Source organism: Hemiscyllium ocellatum, chromosome 5, assembly GCF_020745735.1.
Source record: "Hemiscyllium ocellatum isolate sHemOce1 chromosome 5, sHemOce1.pat.X.cur, whole genome shotgun sequence".
NCBI lineage: Eukaryota > Metazoa > Chordata > Chondrichthyes > Orectolobiformes > Hemiscylliidae > Hemiscyllium > Hemiscyllium ocellatum.
In genome coordinates, this window is record NC_083405.1 from 82,426,137 (window position 1) to 82,444,542 (window position 18,406).

Consider the following 18,406-nt stretch of genomic DNA (forward strand, 5'->3'; position numbering starts at 1 on the left):
CTGGCATTACTCTGCATTGTAAACCAGCTGTCCAGTCAACTGAACTAACCAATGTCCCACTCTCTTAGTCATGGGAGTTACACAAAAGCATTCAGGCATTTGATAATGCTAATGTGCAACAGCAGTAATGAATTGTAAATGCGGGGTTCTAATTGAAGAGTGACATTAACTTGAGATATAAAAACAGATATTGCTGTAAAAGCTCAGGGCTGGCAGCATCTGTGAAGAGATATCAGAGTTAACCTTTCATTCTGAGAAAGAGTCACTGGGCCCAAAACGTCAGCTATGATTTCTCTCCACAGTTGCCAGACCCACTGAGCTTTTCCGGCAATTTCTGATTCTGTTTCTGATTTACAGCACCTGCAGTTCTTCTGGTTTTTATTTAGTAATTAACCTGAGATTGTGTGGGGCTATATTAGTGAGGATTTTGTCTTTTGTTTTCTATTTCAGATTTCTAACATTACCTGTTCTTTATTTTATCATTTAGATGAATTTTTGAACAAAGCTGGAGAATTTTTTTTATTCCAGCCATCTCTCAATTATTAATGTGAACAGAGAAATGTGATCAGAGTTGATGTTAATTTGCAAGGTGGGAGTAATCCATCACACTCCTTGTTGGTGCTTTATAGATGGTGGAGAAAGCGATGACTACAGATGCTGGAGATCAAAGTCAAAAAGTGTGCCACTTGAAAAGCACAGCAGGTCAGGCAGCGTCCGAGGAGCAGAAGAGTCGACGTTTTGGACATAAGTCTTTCATCAGGAATGTCGGGGAGCGGGAAGGGGGCTGAGTAAATATGGAGTGGGGTTGGGGGAAGGTACTTTGGAAGGCGACAAGTAGATGCAGGTGGGGGGGTGATGGTGATAGGTCAGAGCAGAGGGTGGAGTGGATAGGTGGAAAAGAAGATGGACGGTGGGACAGTTCAAGAGGGTGGTGCTGAGTTGTAGGTTCAGATCTGGGATGCCGGGGGTGGATATGGAAACTGGTGAAACTGACATTGATGCCATGTGATCGGAGGGTCTCAAGGTGAAAGATGAGGCATTCTTTCTCCACGTGTGATGGACAGTTTTGGGGGAAAACAGGGGATTAGTTATTCGCTTCAGGATTTCCAGTCTCTGACCTGCTCTTGTAAACACTGTATTTACATGGCTGGTCCAGCTTAATTTCTGCTCAATGGTAAGATTTTGACAGTGGGAGACTCGATGATGGTTGCGCCATTAAATATCAAGAGTAGTGGTTAAATTCGCTCTCGTTGGAAATGGCCATTGCTTTGTGTGCCGCAAATGTTACTTGCCAGTTATCAACCCAAGCCTGACTGTTCGAGGAGAAAGTGAGGTCTGCAGATGCTGGAGATCAGAGCTGGAAATGTACGGCTGGAAAAGTGCAGCAGGTCAGGCAGCATCCAAGGAACAGGAAATTCGACGTTTTGGGCATAAGCCCTTCTTCGGGAATGTTGTCCACCTCTTGCTACATAAATACAGTGCTGTTAAAAGTTCTTCTTAAAATGTTATCTCAATCGTATACTTTTAAATAAACTTTATATGGAACTGCTGGTTGGTGACCATTTTGATGGTGAGGTACAGCCTAACAAAACCGGTGGATTGCCATGGTGCATTTTAGATTGATAATGTGAAAACACGTTACAAATCTAATAAGTTAATTTTTGTAATTGACTTTAAAAAAATACACCCTTGGCTTTGTAGTTAAAAGCTAGGATATTATCAACTTGTTTTGTAAAGTTTTACAGGACTGACTTGTCTTCACATAGACTGACCACCACAGATCATTGAGGAGAAAGTGAGGACTGCAGATGCTGGAGATCAGAGCTGAAAATATGTTGCTGGAAAAGCGCAGCAGGTCGGGCAGCATCCAAAGAGCAGGAGAATCGATGTTTCGGGCTCATGCCCGGAACGTCGATTCTCCTGCTCTTTGGATGCTGCCTGACCTGCTGCACTTTTCCAGCAACACATTTTCACCACAATCATTGGAAAGTGTCAGGTACTGCAGAAGTTGGACATGTTATAATGTTACAATTTACATTGGCATCAGATGTTCCATACTAGAGATGTGATATTGCATGTAATATTAATAATTCAATTTCTTAACAATTGACATATTGCAAGTTATTTTTCTTTATCTGAGCAGATTCGGATATCTCTTTTGAAAGCACAGGGTGTAAAAATCTATTTGCATATAGAAACAATGCATTTGCTTTTTGCATCTGTGTTAATTTAACCCTGTTTGAGAGTAAGTGACAAACTCCCCATCTGCACTCAAATTTGTTAACTTTCTGCTGAATGCCCATATCTGCAACTAATTGTCTTCATTCAGCAATTTCAAAGTAGGAAAACTTGCAAAGTGTTTCACAGGAGGAAAAAATGACAAAAATTGACACCCCAAACCACAAATCAGATGTTAGAAAGGGTAACTTTGTTTTATAAGGACACAGGGACATAAGGGCCTGGCTAATATGGTGTAATTATTTAAGGAAGGTGGTAAGCAAAAGCCAAGGAACTACAGACCGGTGAACTTGACCTCATTTGTGGGTAAGTTGTTTGAGGGGATTCTGAGGGACAGGATTTACAAGTATTTGGAAAGGCAAGAACTGATCGGGGATAGTTAACATAGTTTAATGAAGGGAAATTATGTCTCACTAACGTGATTGAGCTTTCTGAAGAAGTAATGAAGAAGATTGATTAAGGCAAAGCATTGGCCATTTTCCATATTGGTTTCAGCAAGGCGTTAGAAAAGGTTCCGCATGGTAGACTGGTTAGCAAGGTTAGATCAGATGGAATCTTGGGAGAGCTAGCCATTTGGACACAAATTGGCTTGAAGATAGAAGACAAAAGGACATGGTGAAGACTTGCTTTTCAGACTGGTGGCCTGTGAGGAGTGGTGTGGTGCAAGGTTCGGTGCTGGGTCCACTGCTTTTTGTCATTTATTTAGATAAGAACATAGGAGATATGGTTAGTAAAATTGCAGGTTGCACCAAAATTGGTGGTGTGATGGACAATGAAAAAGGTTATCTCGGAGTACAACAGAACCTTAAACAGCTGGGCCGAGGAGTGGCAGATGGAATTTAATTCCGATAAGTGTGAGGTGTTGCATCTTGGTAAGATAAATCAGGGCAGGACATATACACTTAATGGTAGGGTCCTGGGGACTATTGCCGAACAAAGGGATATTGGGGTATATTTCATACTTCCTTGAAAGTGGAGTCACACGTAGTCAGGATAGTGAAGGCGGCATTTGGTACTCTGGTCTTTATTGGTCAGTACATTAGGAATAGGAGTTGGGAGGTCATGATTCTCTCGATTGGCTAAACCGAACCCTCCTTAGAGATCAGTTATACTGACTCTCAGTTCCCCTGATCTCCCGCTAAATCTGGATTTGATTACTGAGCTGTTGTTCCTCCTCTCAAGACTGAATGAGACTCCTGATCATTAGATGAGGTGTGAATGGTTCTCCAATTAAAGTAAGTGGTTTTCTGATAGGTTTGAATGTCCAGTATATCTCTTAGATGGATATATATTAATGTTTTACTGGTTGTGTGAAGACCTTCACATTCAAGGGCAGACAGGTTTGCATGTAGTACAATGGTGAGGATGTTCAGTATCTCTTGTGTCCGAGCAAATTGATTAAAACTTGAATGGCTTTGTAATTGTGTAGGCTCCAAAATGTGTCTGTTGTTTGCTCTGCAGGATGGTGTTCATTGTCTTTAGCTGAGGTGCTTGTGGGGATCATCCTTTAGCTTTAGCTAAACCCTGTTCTAGAGCTTGCATTGGAAGCCAGAGAGCTCAGTGAATCTTAGTTCAAATGTTTTCCACAAGCTCCTGTCCCAAGTTCAGAGGGTTTTGGTCCAGAATATCTGATGGGAATTTTTGTCCCACCTTATAATGGGTCTAATCACAGACATGCTGTCCCTGTGCCCTGTGAGGTTGGGTGGCAGATGGGTGATGAGGAGTAGAGGTCATCAGCCTGTTTCTAGTTCTTTGTGGTGGGCCATAGAATACTCTGAGTATAAAGTTAAAATTGTCATAGTCTTATCAGACCATGGAGCTGCTTTCACTAGAGAAAAACAACTGATGATGGTTTAATCCAAGAATCTTCATACATCAGGCAAAGGGAGAGTTGAGTTCATGGTAACCTCAGCCAGTGTAAGAATTCAACCCACATTGTTAGCATTATTCTGTATCACAAGTTACACATCCAGCCAACTGAGCAAACCAAACCCTGGGTATGGCAGCACACCAACTGAGTATGAATGGGTAGTAAATGCCCTAGCAGAACATCTCCCTGCTATCATGTTTGGCCATAGAGTGATATGTGTGCACCTGAGAACCCCCTATACCATTGGGAACTTTTCTAAATGCCCTCTCCTGATGCTTCTGTTTAATGTCTGCTTGTACCAAGAGTGGAAAAGAGAAAGAACAACGTTTATCTAAGCAACATTTCACACTGTCTGCACATCTGTGAAAAACAGACCAGTGGCTTCCCCATTAGTTTCCTCTGAGAGTCCAGTCTCTCCATCACTACAGATAAAGTCTTCCCTTGCCAGCTTTGCGGCCTGTTCTTCAAAAGAAATGAAGACACAAATATCTCATAGATTCAGAGATCATAGAATGCCTACAGTGTGGAAGCAGACCATTCGGCCAATTGAGTCCACACCAACCCTCTGAAGAACATCCAATCCAGACACATTCCTCTATCCTATCCCTGCATTTCCCATGGGTACTTCACCTGGTATGCACACCCGTGGGCACTTCTGGCCAACTTAACATAGCCAATCCACCTAACTTGCACATCTTTAGACTATGGGAATAACCTGAAAACCCAAGCAGACATGGGGAGAATGTGCAAACTCCACACAGAGAGTCACCCAAGGCTGGAATCAAACATGGGTCCCTGGTGCTGTGAGGCACAGTGCTAACCACTATGCACCATGCTGCTTTACACAGGACTTTGGTTAGGCTGCTTTTGGAATACTGCATTTAATTCCGGTCTCCCTGTTGTAAGAAAGATGTTCTTAAACCTGAAAGGGTGCAAAAAAGATTTACAAGGATTTTGCTGGGGTTGGAGTGTTTGAGCTATAGAGATGCTGAATAGGCTGGGGCTGTTTTCCCTGGAGCATTGGAGGCTGAGGGTTACTCTACAGAGGTTTATAAAATCATGAGGGACATGGATAGGGTGAATAGATATTTTCCCAGGATAGCGGAGTCCAAAACAAGAGGACATATGTTTAAGGTGAGAAGAGAAAGGTTTAAAAAGGACCTAAGGGGCAACTTTTTCATGCATAGGATGGTGCTTGTATAGAATGAGCTGCCAGAGGAAGTGTTGGCGGAAAATACTTTTCCAACATTTAAACGGCACCTGGATGGGTGGATGAATTGGAAGGGTTTAGATGGATATGGGCCCCTAATTATACTCCCTGGGAACTCATGACTCTGGCCAAATTTCATCCTAACTCCACCTATGGGTTTGCTGACAACAACATTGTTGTCTGCTGGATCTCCAACAATGACATTCGGGAGAGATAGAGTGCTTGGTGGAGTGGTGTGATCAAACATAACAATCTCTCCCTCAGCATCAGCAAAATGAAAGAGCTGGTCACTGACTTCAGAAAGTAAGATAGAGGGCGTGCCCCGATCTAGATCAATGGAGCTGAGGTAGAGATGGTCACCAAGAATCTAGCCTGGTCCAGCCACGATGAGATGGTCAAGAAAGCACAACAACACCTCTACTTCCTCAAGACGCTAAGGAAATTCGGCAAGTCTATGAAGACTAGTCTCCCTCCTATATGAAGGATGTTGTGAAAACTGAAAGGGTTCAGAAAGGATTTACAAGGATGTTGCCAGGATGTTCCAACACTTGGAGGGTTTCAGCTATGGGGAGATGTTGAATAGTCTGGGACTATTTTCCCTGGAGCGTTGGAGGCTGAGAAGTGATCTTATAAATGCTTAAAATCATGAGGGGCATGGATAGGATAAATAGACAGTCTTTTCCCTGGATGGAGGTATCCAGAACTAAAGGGCATAGGTTTAGGGTGAGAGAGGAAAGATATAAAAGGGACCTAGGGGCAACTTTTTCACGCCAAGGGTGGTGCATGTATGGAATGAGCTGCCAAAGGACGTGGTAGAGGCTGGTACAATTACAACATTTAAAAAGCATTTGGATGGGTACATGAACAGGAAGGATTCAGAGGAATATGAGCCAAGTGCTGGACTAGATTAATTTAGGTTATCTGGTTGGAATGGATGAGTTGGACCAAAGTACTCTCTGACTCTGACTTCTACCAGTTTTTATCAATACATCATAGAAAGCATTATATTTGGATGCATCATGACTTGGTATGGCAGTTGCTTAGTACCATAAGAAAGTACAGAGTTGTGGACACAGCCCAGTCTATCATGCAAGCCAACCTTCCATCTATTAACTCTATCTATACTTCTTGTTGTCTCGGCAAAGCAGCCAAGCTAATCAAAGACCCCTCCCACTCCAGTTATAATCTCTTTCAATCCTTAAGGTACAACAGTTTAAACACACATACCAATAGATTCAAAATCAGTTTCTTCCCCACTGTTATTAGACTAAGAGTCTTGGTGATGGATAGCATGGAAACAGGCCCTTTGGTCCAACCCGTCCATGCCAACCAGATATCCTAACCTAATCTAGTCCCATTTGCTATCATTTGGTTCACAACACTTACTTTCCATATGCTCATCCAGATGCCTTTTAAATCTTGTAATTGTACCAGCCTCCACCATTTCTTCTGACAGCTCGTTCCATACATACACCACTTTCTGCGTGAAAACGTTGCCCCTTAGGTCTCTTTCCCCTCTCACCCTAAACCTATGCCCTCGAGTTCTGGACTCCCCAACCAGGGAAAAGACCTTGTCTATTTATTCCTATCCATGCCCCTCATGATTTTATTAACATCTGTAAGCTCAGCATCCGACGCTCCAGGGAAAACAGCCCTAGCCTATTCAGCCTCTGCCCATTGCTCAAATCCTCCAACCCTGGCAATATCCTTGTAAATCCTTTCTGAACCCTTTCAAGTTTCACAATATCTTTCCGAGAGGAACAAGACAAGAATTCCATGCAATATTCCAACAGTGGCCTCACTAAGGTCCCTGTGTAGCCGCAACATGACCTCCCAACTCCTGTACTCAATACTCTGACCAAGAAAGGAAAGCATACCAAACACTTTCACGATCCTGTCTACCTGCAATGCTACTTTCAAGGAGCTATGAACCTGCACTCCAAGGTCTCTTTGTTCAGCAACACTCCCGAGGACCTTACCATTAAATGTATAAGTCCTGCTTAGATTTGCTTTCACAAAATGCTGCACCTCACATTCATCTAAATTAAGCTCCATCTGCCACTTCTCAGCCCATTGGCCCATCAGATCAAGATCCAGTTGCAATCTTCTTCGCTATCCACTACATCTCCAATTTTGGTGCCATCCGCAAACTTTAAAAGGTATACCTCCTATGTTCACATCCAAATCATTTGTATAAATGATGAAAAGTAGTGGACCCAACACCAATCTTTGTGGCACTCCACTGGTCACAGGCTTCTTGTCTGAAAAGCAACCCTCCACCACCACCCTCTGTCTTCTACCTTTGAGCCAGTTCTATATCTAAATGGCTAGTTCTCCCTGTATTCCATGAGATCTGACCTTGCCAACCAGTGTCCCAGGAAGAACCTTGTTGAATGCCCTACTGAAGTCCATATATATCATGTCTACCGCTCTGCCCTCATCAATCCTCTTTGTTACTTCTTCAAAAAACTCAATCAAGTTCATAAAACATGATTTCCCATGCGCAAAGCCATGATGACAATCTTTAAACAGTCCTTGCCATTCCAAATATGTGTGAATCCTGGACTTCTGAGTGGATATTTCGAATTTCAAGTTTAATGTTAACATCATTGTTTGTGCAAATTATCTGCAGCCATAACATTGTATTCCTCACTCTGTTTTGTTACTTTATGCACTTTTTATGGTATGATCTCCCTGTACTGCATTGAAAATAAAAATTTTCACTATCTAGATACATGTGACAATAATAAATCAATTCAAATGCTGGAGTGGGTAGGTGGGAAGGGAGATTGGCAGGTAGGACAGGTCATGAGGACAGTGCTGGGGTAAGGTGGGGGGAGGGGAAATGAGGAAACTGGTGATGTCTACATTGATGCCCTGGAGCTGAAGTGTTCTGAGGTGGAAGATGAGATTTGCCAATCTCCCACCTATCTGCTTGATCCTCCCCTCTGACCTATCACCTCCATCCCCATTCACCTATTGTACTCTTTGCTACCTTCGCCCCAGCGCACCCCCAACTGCTCTGTTATAATGTGGGATAAAAATTCCCATCAGATAGTCTGGACCAAAACCCTCTGAACTTGGGACAGGAGTTTGTGAAAACTTTTGAACTAAGATTCACTGAGCTCTCTGCCTTCAATGCAAGCTCTAGAACAGGGTTTAGCTAAAGCTAAAGGATGATCCCCACAAGCACCTCAGCTAAAGACAATGAACACAATCCTGCAGAGCAAACTACAGAGACATTTTGGAGCCTACACAATTACAAAGCCATTCAAGTTTTAATCAATTTGCTCGGACACAAGAGATACTGAACATCCTCACCATTGTACTACATGCAAACCTGTCTGCCCTTGAATATGAAGGTCTTCACACAACCAGTAAAACATTAATATATATCCATCTAAGAGATATACTGGACATTCAAACCTATCAGAAAACCACTTACTTTAGTTGGAGAACCATTCACACCTCATTTAATGATCAGGAGTCTCATTCAGTCTTGAGAGGAGGAACAACAGCTCAGTAATCAAATCCAGATTTAGCAGGAGATCAGGGGAACTGAGAGTCAGTATAACTGATCTCTAAGGAGGGTTCGGTTTAGCCAGTCAAGAGAATCATGACCTCCCAACTCCTATTCCTAATGTACTGACCAATAAAGACAAGAGTACCAAATGCCGCCTTCACTATCCTGACTACGTGTGACTCCACTTTCAAGGAAGTATGAAATATACCCCAATATCCCTTTGTTCGGCAATAGTCCCCAGGACCCTACCATTAAGTGTATATGTCCTGCCCTGATTTATCTTACCAAGATGCAACACCTCACACTTATCTAAATTAAATTCCATCTGCCACTCCTCGACCCATCTTTTCAAGGTTCTGTTGTACTCTGAGATAACCTTTTTCATTGTCCATCACACCACCAATTTTGGTGTAACCTGCAATTTTACTAACCATATCTCCTATGTTCTCATCTATATAAATGACAAAAAGCAGTGGATCCAGCACCGAACCTTGCACCACACCACTCATCACAGGCCTCCAGTCTGAAAAGCAAGTCTTCACCATGTCCTTTTGTCTTCTATCTTCAAGCCAATTTGTGTCCAAATGGCTAGCTCTACCAAGATTCCATCTGATCTAACCATGCTAACCAGTCTACCATGCGGAACCTTTTCTAACGCCTTGCTGAAACCAATATGGAAAATGGCCAATGCTTTGCCTTAATCAATCTTCTTCATTACTTCTTCAGAAAGCTCAATCACGTTAGTGAGACATAATTTCCCTTCATTAAACTATGTTAACTATCCCCGATCAGTTCTTGCCTTTCCAAATACTTGTAAATCCTGTCCCTCAGAATCCCCTCAAACAACTTACCCACAAATGAGGTCAAGTTCACCGGTCTGTAGTTCCTTGGCTTTTGCTTACCACCTTCCTTAAATAATTACACCATATTAGCCAGGCCCTTATGTCCCTGTGTCCTTATAAAACAAAGTTACCCTTTCTAACATCTGATTTGTGGTTTGGGGTGTCAATTTTTGTCATTTTTTCCTCCTGTGAAACACTTTGCAAGTTTTCCTACTTTGAAATTGCTGAATGAAGACAATTAGTTGCAGATATGGGCATTCAGCAGAAAGTTAACAAATTTGAGTGCAGATGGGGAGTTTGTCACTTACTCTCAAACAGGGTTAAATTAACACATTGCAAAAAGCAAATGCATTGTTTCTGTGTGTAAATAGATCTTTACACCCCGTGCTTTCAAAAAGATATCTGAATCTGCTAGGATAAGGAAAAATAACTTGCAATATGTCCATTGTTAAGAAATTGAATTATTAATATTACATGCAATATCACATCTCTAGTATGGAACATCTGATGCCAATGTAAATTGTAACATTATAACATGTCCAACTTCTGCAGTACCTGACACTTGCTGATTACAAAACCATTCAACCTTTAATCAGTTTGCTCAGACACAAGAGATACTGAACATTCACATGCAAACCTGTTTACGCTTGAATGTGAAGGTTGTCACACTACCAGAAAATATTAACATCCATCCAGCTCAGAGATATACTGGGCATTCAAAACTATCGGAAAACCATTTACTTTAATTGGAGAACCATTCACACCTCATCTAATAATCAGGAGTCTCATTCAGCCCGGAGAGGCGGAACAACATCTCAATAATCAAATCCAGATTTAGCGGGAGATCAGGGGAACTGACAATAAGTATAAATGGGAAGCCCCGATCTCTGAAGAGGGTTCCGTTCAGTGAGTCATAGAGTCAAAGAGATGCACAGCATTGAAACAGACCCTTTGGTCCAACCCTTCCACGCCGACCAGATATCCTAATCCAATCTAGTCCCACCTGCCAGCACCCGGCCCATATCCCTCCAAACCCTTCCTATTCATATACCCATCCAAATGCCTTTTAAATGTTGTAATTGTATCAGCCTCCACCACTTTCTCTGGCAGCTCATTCCATACACGCACCACCCTCTGAGTAAAAAAGCTGCCCCTTAGGTCTTTTTTATATCTTTCCCCTCTCACCCTAAACCTATGGCCTCTAGTTCTGGACTCCCCCCACCCCAGGGAAAAGACCTTGTCTATTTATCCTATCCATCCCCCTCATGATTTTATAAACCTCTATAAGGTCACCCTTCAGTCTCTGTCGCTCCAGGGAAAACAGCCCGAGCCTAGTCAACTTCTCCCTGTAGCTCAAATCCTCCAACCCTGGCAGCATTCTTATAAATCTTTTCTGAATCCTTTCAAGCTTCACAACATCTTTTCGATAGGAAGGAGACCAGAACTGCACACAATATTCCAAAAGTGGCCTAACCAAGGTCCTGTACAGCCGCAACATGACCTCCCAACTCCTGTACTCAATAAACTGACCAATAAAGAAAAGCATACCAAACGCCTTCGTCACTATCCTATCTACCTGTGATGCTACTTTCAAAGAGCTATGAACCTGCACTCCAAGGTCTCTTTGTTCAGCAACACTCCCGAAGACCTTACCATTAAGTATATAAGTCCTGCTAAGATTAGCTTTCTCAAAATGTTGTGACTTGCATTTATCTAAATTAAACTCCACCTGCCAATCCTCCACACACTGACCCATCTGATCAAGATCCCATTGTAATCTGAGGAAAACGTCTTCACTGTCCACTGCACCTCCAATTTTGGTGTCATCTGCAAACTTACTAACTATTTCTCCTATGTTCCCATCCAATCTATTTATATAAATGACAAAAAGTAGCGGACTCAGCACCAATCCTTGTGGCACTCCACTGGTCACAGGCCTCCAGTCTGAAAAGCAACCCTCCACCACCATCCTCTGTCTTCTTTCTTTGTGCCAGTTCTGTATCCAAATGACTACTTCTCTCTGTATTCCATGAGGTGTAACCTTGCTAACCAGTCTCCCATGGAGAACCTTGTTGAACGCTTTACTGAAGTCCATAGAGATCATGTCCACCACTCTGCCCTCATCAATCCTCTTTGTTACTTCTTCAAAAAACTCAATCAAGTTTGTGAGACATGATTTCCCATGCGCAAAGCCATGTTGACTATCTTTAATCAATCCTTGCCTTTCCAAATACATGTACATCCTGTCCCTCAGGATTGCCTCCAACAACTTGCCCACTACCAATGTCAGACTCACAGGTCTATTGTTCCCTGCCACCTTTCTTAAATAATGGTACCACGTTCAGCCAACTTGCAGTCTTATGGCACCTCACCTGTGACTACCAATGATACAAATGTCTCAGCATGGGGCCCAGCAATTTAGAACATAGAACATAGAACAATACAGCACAGAACAGGCCCTTCGGCCCACGATGTTGTGCCGAACATTTGTCCTAGCTTAAGCACCTATCCATGTACCTATCCAATTGCCACTGAAAGTTTACCAATGATTCTGACTCTGCCACTCCCACAGGCAGCGCATTCCATGCCCCCACTGGGTAAAGTACCTACCCCTGGCATCCCCCCTATACCTTCCACCCTTCACCTTAAATTTATGTCCCCTTGTAACACTCTAACTGTCTACTCTATCTATTCCCCTGATCATCTTATAAACCTCTATCAAGTCCTTATCCTTCGCCGTTCCAATGAGAAAAGGCCAAGTACTCTCAACTTTTCCTTGTAGGACCTATTCTCTATTCCAGGCAACATCCTGGTAAATCTCCTCTGCACCCTCTCCAAAGCTTCCACATCTTTCCTAAAGTGAGGTGACCAGAACTGCATACAGTACTCCAAATGTGGCCTTACCACGGTCCTCTACAGCTGCAACATCACCTCACGACTCTTGAATTCAATCCCTCTGCTAATGAACGCTAATACCCCATAGGCCTTCTTACAAGCTCTATCCACCGAAGTGGCAACTTTCAAAGAGCTATGAACATAGACCCCAAAACCCCTCTGCTCCTCCACCTTACTAAGAACCCTACTGTTAACCCTGTATTCCGTATTCTTATTTGTCCTTCCAAAATGGACAACCTCACACTTGACAGAGTTGAACTCCATCTGCCACTCCTCAGCCCAGGTCTGCATCATATCTAAGTCCCTTTGCAGCTGACAACAGCCCTCCTCACTATCCACAACTCCACCAATCTTCGTATCGTTTGCAAATTTACTGACATATCCTTCAACTCCCTCTTCCAAGTCGTTAATAAAAATTACAAACAGCCGAGGACCCAGAACTGATCCCTGCGGAACCCCACTTGTAACTGGGCTCCAGGCTGAATATTTACCATCTACCACCACTCTCTGATTCCAACCGGTTAGCCAGTTCTCTATCCAACTGGCCAAATTTCCCATTATCCCATGCCTCATGACTTTCCGCATAAGCCTACTATGGGGAACCTATCAAATGCCTTACTTAAATCCATGTACACTACATCCACTGCTCTACCCTCATCCACATGCTTGGTCACCTCCTCAAAGAATTCAATAAGACTTGTAAGGCAACACCTACCCCTCACAAATCCGTGCTGGCTGTCCCTAATCAAGAAGTGTCTTTCCAGATACTCATATATCCTATCCCTCAGTACCCTTTCCATTACTTTGCTTACCACCGAAGTAAGACTAACTGGCCTGTAATTCCCGGGGTTATCCCTATTCCCTTTATTGAACAGGGGTACAGCATTTGCCACTCTCCAGTCCCCTGGTACCACCCCTGTTGACAGTGAAGAAGAAAAGATCATTGGCAACGGCTCTGCATTTTCCTCTGTTGCTTCTCACAATCCTAGGATATATCCCGTCAGGCCCGGGGGACTTGTCCATCCTCAAGTTTTTCAAAATGCCCAACACATCTTCCTTCCTAACAAATATCTCTCCTCTAGCTTACCAGTCCGTTTCATACTCTCCTCTTCTACAATACGGTCCCTCTCAATTGTAAATACTGAAAAAAAGTACTCATTCAAGACCTCTCCTATCTCTTCCGACTCAATACACAGTCTCCCACTACTGTCCTTGATCGGACCTACTCTTGTTCTCGTCATTCTCATTTCTTCCCTAGCTTCCCACAGACTGATGGTGCATTTACTCTAACGCAAGCAGAGTAGAACAACAGTGCTTCACGGAAGTTGTACTGATGATATTACCTAACATGGTGAAGAAACGTTCACACAACAACCCAACAGCTCAGCGTGCAACCCAACAACTGCATGGACAGGGCCTTTAGAGAGGTGGTCACACTGCAGCTTAAGGGACTGGAGGAAGGACGGGAATGACTGATCACTAGGCAGCTCACGAGAAACAGGCAGACAATGTAGGAATTCCCTGGGGTCTCTTCATAAATTAGTTTTACATTTTGGAAGCTGATGAGGACACTAGTTCCTCAAGAAAGTGCTAAGCTTCTGGCACCAGAAGCAGGCTGTCTGGTAAGGACAAAGAGAGGAGGAGTGATAGTGATGAGGGATTCTTTATTTCAGGGAGCTGGCAAGTGTTTCTGTGGCTGTTAACATGACTCCAAGAGGGTCTTCCTGGTTCCAGGGTCAAGGGCGTCATACTGTTTCATACATATTTCAGGGCAGGATAGACAGCCAGAGATTATGGTCCATGTTGGTATCAATGGCTTTGGTAGGAAGAAGCATATGGTTCTTTTAGCAGAATTTAGGGAGTTGGTAGAAATTTAGCAAGTAAGATCACAAATGTAGTGTTCTCTGAATTGCTCCCAGTGCCACAATCAAGTGACTACCAACTGAGAAAGATAAGGCAGATCAATGAATGGGCAGAAAGATAGTGCAAGAAGAATGGCTTTAGATTCCTCGGACACTGGGACTGGTTCTGGGGAAGAAGGCAATTGTATAAGTTGCACCTGAATAGAACTGGGACTGATTTCTTGTGGGGCATTTTGCAATTGGGAGGGCTTTAGACTAACTTGGCAGGGGTGTGGGAAGCAAGAAAGGATAGTAGACGACTTGCAAAATGAGAAATCTCAGTTATGAGGATTGATTGAAGAAATTGGAATTGTTCCTCTCAGACAGTAGATGGCTGAGAGGAGATTTGATAGAGGTTTGTAAAAGGTATGAGTGGGCTGGATAAAGTAGATAACGAGAAGCTGTTCACGTTTAAAAGAAACAAGAATGAGAGGGCATAGATTTAAATGATGTGTAAAAGAAGCAAGGGTGATATGAGAAAAATATCTGAGTGTTTAAGGTACAGAACGCACTGCCTGGAAACATAGTGGAGGCAGGTTCAATTGAGGTATTCAGGAGGGCATTGGATGATCAGTTGGATAGAAATAGTATGCAGGGATAGAGGGAAAAGGCAGGAGATTGTCACTCAGTAAAAGAAAATTGGGTGTAGGCATGATGGACTGAATGGGCCCCTTCTGAGCCTAACAGTTCTGTGATACTGAGAAATGGAGCAGGAAAAGGAGAAGAAAATATGTCGGCTCCAATGCCTTTTTAAAATTCATTCATAGGATGTGAGCTCACGGGCTGGGCCAGCATTTATTGCCCTTGCATAGTTACTTTGAAAAGGAAGTGGTGACCTATTCTCTTGAACCACAATCCTGTTAAGGAAGGAGTTCCAGGATTTTCACCCAGTGACAGTGAATGAACAGGAATATATTTTAAAATCAGGATTGTGTGAGGGGAGGCGGGTGAATTGTAATTTCCATCTCTTGTCCTAGAACCCATAATGTATTTTTACATTCTTTTGAGCTTGAAGTACCGTGTTGCCAGATCTAGTCCCAACACAGCAGTTCCTCTGTACCACCCCCAATGGTACAATGTGACAAATTGCTCCACTATGTTCTATCCACAAAAACAGTCTGAAATGTAACCCTCCCATTTAGTAATCTTTCAGTTCCCTTCCAATTATCAGCAACAATGGAAAAAAAATTGTTAGATGCAATCAAGTGGAGGCAAATATTAAATAAGTAATATTTAATGGTCAAAGAAAGAGTAGGGCCAATCAGGGATATCATAGGGAATTTGTGTGTGGAGTCTGAGGAGGTAGGGGAAGCCCTAAATGAGTTTTTTGCTTCTGTCTTTAGGAAAGAAACGAACTTTGTAGTGAATGAAACCTTTGAAGAGCAGGTGTGCCTGCTGGAATGGATAGAGATAGAGGAAGCTGATGTGCTGAAAATTTTGTCAAACATTAAGATTGACAAGTCGCCAGGCCCGGACCAGATTTGTCCTTGACTGCTTTGTGAAACGAGAAATGCAATTGCTTCCCCACTTGCGAAGATCCTTACATCCTCGCTCTCCATTGGAGTCGTACCTGAGGACTGGAGAGAGGCAAATGTAATTCCTCTCTTCAAGAAAGGAGATGGGAAAATCCCTGGCAATTACAGACCAGTAAGTCTCACGTCTGTCATCTGCAAGGTGTTAGAAAGGATTCTGAGGGATAGGATTTATGACCATCTGGAAGAGCATAGCTTGATTAAATGCAGTCAACACGGCTTTGTGAGGGGCAGGTCATGCCTCACAAACCTTATTGAGTTCTTTGAGGATGTGACTAGAAAAGTTGATGAGGGTCGAGCTGTGGATGTGGTGTATATGGACTTCAGCAAGGCATTTGATAAGGTTCCCCATGGTAGGCTCATTCAGAAGGTCAGGAGGAATGGGATTCAGGGGAACATAGCTGTCTGGACACAGAATTGGTTGGCCAAGAGAAGACAGCGAATGTATATTCTGCCTGGAAGTCAGTGGTGAGTGGTGTTCCACAGGGCTCTGTCCTTGGGCCTTTATTGTTTGTAATTTTTATTAATGACTTGGATGAGGGGATTGAAGGATGGGTCAGCAAGTTTGCAGATGACACAAAGGTTGGAGGTGTCGTTGACGGTATAGAGGGCTGTTGTAGGCTGCAGCGGGACATTGACAGGATGCAGAGATGGACTGAGAGGTGGCAGATGGAGTTCAACCTGGATAAATGCGAGGTGATGCATTTTGGAAGGTCGAATTTGAAAGCTGAGTACAGGATTAAGGATAGGATTCTTGGCAGTGTGGAGGAACAGAGGGATCTTGGGATGCAGGTACATAGATCCCTCAAAATGGCCATCCAAGTGGACAGGGTTGTTAAGAAAGCATATGGTGCTTTGGCTTTCATTAACAGGGGTATTGAGTTTAAGAGTCGTGAGATCTTGTTGAAGCTCTATAAAATTTTGGTTAGAACGCACTTGGAATAATGCGTCCAGTTCTGGTTGCCCTATTATAAGAAAGATGTGGATGCTTTAGAGCAGGTTCAGAGAGCGTTTACCAGGATGCTGCCAGGACTGGAGGGCTTATCTTATGAGGAGAGGTTGACTGAGCTCGGACTTTTTTCATTGGAGAAAAGGAGGAGAAGAGGGGACCTAATTGAGGTATACAGGATAATGAGAGGCATAGATAGAATCGATAGCCAGAGACTTCCTAGCCACCGCCTTCCTAACCTGCAATCTTCTTCCTGACCTCTCCGCCCCCACCCCACTCCGGCCTATCACCCTCACCTTAACCTCCTTCCACCTATCACATTTCCAACACCCCTCCCCCAAGTCCCTCCTCCCTACCTTTTATCTTAGCCTGCTTGGCACACTCTCCTCATTCCTGAAGAAGGGCTTATGCCCGAAACGTCGATTCTTCTGCTCCTTGGATGCTGCCTGACCTGCTGCGCTTTTCCAGCAACACATTTTCAGCTCTGATCTCCAGCATCTGCAGACCTCACTTTCTCCTGCTCCTTGGATGTTGCCTGACTGACTGTGCTTTTCCAGTGCCCCTCTCTCGACTCTGATATCCAGCATCTGAAGTCCTCAATTTCTCTGCCTGAGATAAAAGATGGCTGAGCTAGACCAATCACAAATAATTAGTAACTTTTCCCTGAATCACTGAAATATTGCAGCAAACTTTCCCCAGGAAAGTGTACTGAGCCCAGAGCTCTTCTACAGTGTCATTTTGTAACCTTATCTTTGTTATAACATCAAACAGCATTTTCACAAAATCCATTCGAGCTTCATCCAATAGCAATTTCACAAACTCCATTTACGATGCATCCAATAACAAGCGACCTGCTCATTTCTGCCCACAGCAAACCATATAGATTAGGACTGATAACTGGCATGTGATATGTATGCCACATAGGTGTCGGAGCAGTGACCATCTTCAGCAAGCAATGGTCCAATCCTCTTCACTTGTGGTCAGATGGAACAGTGTTATTAATTCAATACAGTTAATAACATGGGGGTCAACACTAACTTACAGTTCAATTTTATTATTATTCATTCATGGGCTGAGGGTGTTGCTGACGATGCCAGCATTTATTGTCCATTCCTAATTGCCCACAGTGCAGTTAAGAGTCAACCACATTGCTATGATCTGGAGTCACATTAGGCAAAATGAGGTAATGATGGCAGTTTCCTTCCCTAAAGGTCATCAGTGAGCCAGGTGGGTATTTCTGACAATTGACAATGGATTTATGGTCATCATTAGACTCCTAATTCTAGCCAACTAGCATGAAAGTAGAAGACAGAGGGTGGTGATGGAGGATTGTTTTTCAGACTGGAGGTCTGTGACCAGTGGAGTGCCACAAGAATCGGTGCTGGGCCCACTACTTTTCAACATTTATATAAATTATTTTGATGTGAACATAGAAGGTCTGGTTCA